General features: G+C 40.3%; 1 protein-coding gene across 1 annotated transcript in view; it reads left to right on the plus strand.

The window, feature by feature from the left end:
• The window catches only part of YTHDC2 (YTH domain containing 2), a 71,660-nt gene extending 65,948 nt beyond the window's left edge, over window positions 1–5,712 (plus strand). Inside the window, exon 31 of the mRNA XM_018562491.1 lies at window positions 5,553–5,712. The gene's annotated coding sequence lies outside the window, so the exon portion shown is untranslated. The remainder of the gene's footprint in view (window positions 1–5,552) is intronic.
• Window positions 5,713–6,000: the final 288 nt, after the last annotated feature.

Here is a 6,000-nt window from a genome sequence, read left to right on the forward strand (position 1 = left end):
TAGAGGAATACATCAGATCCCAGCAATAATACATTATAGTATAATGTACTATTGCTGTGATTTGCTGCATTCCTCTATAGCTGCTGGTATTCTGCACTGGGCTGCTTTATAATGTACTATATTGCACACCACCCTTTTTTTTTTTTACTTCCACCGCTCCAGGCTTGCTCCCGTGATGGACTACAATCTTAATACAAACTAGTAGTCTATCACTGGAGACTTTTTTTTAAAAATCCGATTAATCGATTAATCGAACTTAATAATCGGCTAACTAATCGATTATGAAAATAATCGTTAGCTGCAGCTCTAGAAAAAACCCACTGAAAACCCAGGAAGACTGTCATGCTGGAGGAGGGGTGGGGATCTGCATAGGCTGCAGTGCATTAATTTTCCTTATCCTGCAAATCCATCCTAGCCAATGAGAGGCCTTGATGCCTATTCTGACTCCGATCGTTGTGATAGCGATATATCCTTTGCTGAGACCTCTATGCCTGGCCTGTATAAGCAGATATACTCACTGCGGACAATCCTTGTCAGATAGCTGAACTCGTCAATACCGATTCATTCAAAAGAGGTGTTTATTCTTAACATCAGGGTTACAGCAGATGATAGGAACAGCAGATTGAATGGTTTCAGTATTGTGCGGTCAGAAAATGATGCCTTTTCTAGCATACTGCGCAGAGTATATGTGTCCTAGTTACATGTGGCCTGTAGCTGTGGCCATGACACAGGAAGTACTGCACTCAGGAAGAAGGGAGGGGCATACATAAAAGGAACTGAGTCATCGACCTCAGTGATAATCAAGGAAGGTAACATTAAAAAATACATACACTACCACAAAAGGCCACTAGATGGCAACATGTGAACTAAATATAGATGCTATGAGAAAATGGCATAGGGAAATAACCATGTCATTTCTTAACTATATCAACATGAATATAACTGAGGCTATGTCATATTCTACGCCCCATTGGGGCGGCACAATGCCTGAGATGTACTCCCCCGTCATAAATGCTTTGAAAGTACAGATTTTCTTTTAAGCTGAACTCCGGGTTAACAGATAAATGACAGACAGCTCTACTTTAAAGCACAGTCCTGTCTAGCTTCCATAAGTAACACTTATGCACACCTTGTCCTTCCCCCAACCTGTGAGTGGTCAAAGGAGAAGCAAGAGGATAATCAGCTCAAGTCTTTGTTATTTTGATCTCTCCATCTATGAGCAAGTGGCTTATAGTGCATGAGATCTGCAGCCAAACTGACCTGTTCCTTGTGCAGCCTCTCTCCTAGTTTGACCTCTACTGTGTAGGTACTGCAAGAGGCTGACTGCCAGGTTAAATTACAGTACTTACTTAATTTAAAGCTGTATTGGAAAAATATAGAACTGTCTTATTTAGTTGTTTTCTTTGGTGATTTTATTTTACTGCAGATGATTACAGTCTACATGTAGCCATGCTCCTAAAAGAAGTTCTCTGCGTAAAACATTTCACATTACACTTTACTATGTGGTGCAGCTACAACTCATTTATTTTGCAAAGCTCAGTAATAGGCTTTGTCTGGATGTCTTTCTCTGGTTCCCAGACTTGTGGCAAGTTGTGATGATGGTAACCTCTGTGGTTTAAAGCAATAGCCAGCTCTCACCAAGAGAAAACATTTCTTGGTAACAAACCCACAATTATATAGGTAGACAGGCGCAGTAGTCCAAAGCTTCTTTGGTTTCCTAGAATTGCACCAGAAGTAGTGGCTATAGCAGTCCCTCACAGTGGTGAGTCCCGTTAAATAAGATTTAACAAAAAAACCTCTGTAAAGGAAAGTGAGTAGGTATAGAGGCTGCCAGTGCCGACCTGCTCTTCTAAAACAATAACAGGTTCCTGGCTGTCATTCTAGTCCAGTGACTTCAGTACTTGAGTCTGAGTTTCTGATTAGGAACAAGTATGCTTTTGATATATTTTTAACTGTGTTTTTGACCCCTCTGTGTGGTAGTGTAGTGAGTGTCTCTCCTTGCACCTTGATTTTAGTGAAGCAGGAGCTTTGACCTCTGACTTCATCTACATCACCATCCTTTTGCCAGATATAATGATGATTTATGAGTGTATTTAATCAATCATGGTAACCAGGGGGGGACAACGGTTCTCACTAAGCCAGCCTTTCCCAACCAGGGTGCCAAACCAACTTAGGGTGCCTTTTGGCTTCCTCAGTGGTGCCTCAAAACTTTCACACAGCGTCTTCCCTTTCCATGGAAATTAATAATGCCAATACAGGGAGGGTGGGATACATGCAAAAAAGGACAAAAGTTTGGCTTGTCCAGGCCTGCTCCACCTTCGGCCCTTTGCCAAGCTGCTGCAGTGATTCTAATGTGAAAAGGGACTCTGATGTTTGGTTTTCCCCTTATAATCCATACCAGATGTCTATCTAGGGGCCATATGTTTTAGCCTGGGGCGCTTCAATATTTTTGCCTACTTTTAACCCTTTCACTGCCAATCCTTGCGTTCCACTTTTTACCTCAGCTGGCAAGACTGGAGTTTTTGCGTTTACCACCAGAAGGATATCTCTAGTTAAAACAAGAAATGGCATAAGCCCCCTTTCAAATACCTCCATAATTGTTCCCCAAAATATCATTCCAGTTGATGTTGTCAACTCTCTATTGGCCCATGGGGCCACTTGTTATACTTGTGGGACAATAGGGAGTTGTGAAGGAGCGGGGCCAAGTATGATTGTATCTTGTGATTAATATACTTTAGGGACATTAAAATTGACAACGGGGTCACATTAACTGTGATTTTCAGTTCCTTGACCGATGAAAGCTCTTTCTGGCATGAAACTGCAGTCTGTGCCCTGGCACTGACACAACACTTGGCACAATGTTTACAGGCTTTCATGAAGTAATTAATGCAAGACAGGAGTCTTGTTATTAATATTGACATCTCCATCCAGAACAGGAACCTTTGTCCAGACAGTCTTGAAAAGGCTTTATTCCTCAATTACTGCAATCATTGATAGCTGAGATGACAGGAGCTACAATCTCCTGGGGAAAATGAAAGGATTTTCCTGCAGCCTGTTCTCACTAATGATCTCTTCCTCCATGTCCCATGCCGTTTAAAGGTGTGAAAAATCAATAGGAAAATAACAATGTTGTGTCCTAAACCCCTCCAAAGCCTTTAAGCTTACCTTCTTACTGTGTTTTTTTTCTTGCCTTACTGCATTCAAGGACTTCTACTAATTATGTTTATTCTTTACTTTGCATAAAAGAATCGCACTGTGCAAAGAGCATTATAGTGTTATTTAAAGCACAATCCACAAAGCATTGAGGTGTACTAAACCGTTGTCCTAAGCTGTTCCTCATTGGTTGCTGTGCATTATGCTAGTTCTGTTCTCTTTGTAACAAGTAAAGCTCTCGGTGAGTGCCATTTTCATGTGTGATATTAGGTTAAAGGAGAACTATGAGGTGAGTGCTTTTCACTCACCTCATAGTTCTAGCCGACCTGTGACAATGAGACTGTCACAGGTCGGCTCAGTAGATCGGGAGGTGAGCGAACACATACCGGGTTCGCTCACCTCTCGATCCTGTCACGGCTCTCTGCCGTGACAGGGGGAGGGGCTGGATTCCCCTCTTCCCGCTCTGATCTGCCAGCACTGACTGGCGGAACGGACGAGGAGGGGGCGGGTACAGCTGGCTCTGCCTCTAGATAGGCAGAGCCAGCTGTCACTCACGCAGCTGGGCGGATCTCGTCATCTAAGTCGGGATCCGCTCCGGCTGCGGCGTCTCAGTATACCGCAAGCTGTAGCTCGCGGTATATTGAGCTTAGGGTAACGGGAGGACGCTAGTTTGTGTCCTCCCGTTTCCCCAAAGAGAACTATGGGGAAAAACACTGACCCCATAGTTTTCCTTTAAAAGAGGGCTAACACAAAAAGCTCTGTAAGGATGAATGCTTTGATGAATATCTGTGAACCAGTCTCACTCTTTTTGATCTGTGTTCAGTTTGTTCCTGACTAGAATTGTTTGAACCCTATGGGAATACAGTAAGGGCTTGTTCACACCAAGCGCGGAGCAGGTGCAGAGCAGAGCAGAGCAGGTGCAGACCGGATCAAAACTGCGTCCAAACTAACCATTAAGATTTAAACTTTTTCCATTGCTTTAGTTTGTCAATTTAGTGTTGCATTAAAAAAAGTATAACTTTTCATTTGTGAAAAACTGCAATGCTTTGTACCAGAATCTGAATTTTAGTCATTTTATGCAGGCCAAAATATAGAATAAAAGGTATATTTCTATCTACAGTAACACTGATTTTATTAATTTTTTACTAACTGATAAAATTAGACAAAAAGTGAATTTTTTTCATTTATGGTTTTGGTCTTCGGATTGCATAAAAAATTTTTTTTTTGCAAAACAAGATCACAAAAGAAAACCTTGTTTGTCCGAAAAACCCCCCAATGTATGTATTTTTTTAAACTCTTAATTAAGTAAGGATAAAGTTAACTTTAAATAAACAGACCCATGGCAGAAATATAAAAACTGCTGTGGTGTACATGGGTGAGAGCTGAAGTAGTTAAAGATAATTTTTACTGAGTTTTTAGTTGGACATTACAGAAACAAAAAGCGGATAGTATTGATCTCATTAAACAGGTATTAAGCAGGAAGCATTAGTTCAAATATCAAAAAATTAAGATTATTTTTAAAAGGTTAACTTTTCCTATGATATCTAGGGGAAAAGAAACACATTTTTAGTAGTGAGGAAATGTTAGAACATTTGACTATACTTTTGTATTACTGCATTTGCCTTTTTGTGCAGATGGATTGTTGCAGTAGTATATTATGGACAGGAAGTAAAGGGGAAATCCCCAAAATGGGATCACAGAGAAAAATACAAATCTGACTGAAATGTTTACATTTTCCCTTATATTTTAGGCAGGAGTTATACTTTAATCCATCACATCTTTTTTGAATCATAACATTGGGTCATAGATAGGTTTCAAACTACTGAGTCCCCTCAGGATTGATGATGCTAGAAGAGTCATTGTGAAGAATGGCCAAAGTGATGTAAAAAAAAAAAAAAAGCAACTTGAGATGTAACATTGACTTTCAGGCCTGCCTTGTAAAATGGCAATTACCAAAAAATTATCTTTGCTTTTAAAGTGGCTTATTTGTATAACTTTCACAGGAAGCATTATATGCAGACTGGATACTCGGTAGTCCAGTGACTTCCCTTCGGTGGCATTTAATTTGACCCTGGTCTGAATTTCCAATACCACCAAGTTAGGTAACCCAGCCACTTAAAAATGTTCAACTGCTACAGAAGCTGCAAATAGTTGACCGACATGCCCAGAACCACAGAAAAGACATAAGTGCTGGTCATGCCACAACTGGATGTATATGCCCTGTGTGCCCATTATACTTTGAATATCAAAGTTAAATGGTGAAGTGTTGCAGTATACCATCAGAGTGCAAAAACCCTGAATTTGACTACATTGCGAAACAATAGATCTGATAGAAATGCCTGTCAGGCGCTGGGTTTGATGAATAATTATCTCCTTTTTTTTTTCTTTTTCCTTGGCAGGTTTTAAAGTCTTGATGTACTGTGAATGCTCAAAGCCAGTTCTAACTGACCCATCTTTGTATAACAGCCTATTCATCAGTTTCGTTAACTGCCCTAATATGTTTTCAACCTTCCTGTGTTGATCAGAAATGCCAGACACATAAGAATAGCACTGCAAACAAGTGCCCTGGATCAAGATGGGCAAATTAGGTACTCTCAGCCGGTCAGGATGGGAAATTCAGTGACAGTTGGAATGGGAAATTTGGGAATCTTGCCCATTGCTTGACAAATTTTCTTGTATAAAATTCACTTTGTCAGCTTTGTAAAGCAAATTGCACTGTTTTAATGTTCATCATTTGTTTTATGACCTTTTCCACATTCATTCTAAACCATATTCTTTTAAACTGCAATAATAGCATGGACTTGTGGTTCTGTTCACCTTACATAATTGCAGGATACTTTAAGGAAA

This window comes from Nanorana parkeri, unplaced genomic scaffold, assembly GCF_000935625.1.
Source record: "Nanorana parkeri isolate BGI_ZX_2015 unplaced genomic scaffold, ASM93562v1 scaffold580, whole genome shotgun sequence".
Lineage (NCBI taxonomy): Eukaryota > Metazoa > Chordata > Amphibia > Anura > Dicroglossidae > Nanorana > Nanorana parkeri.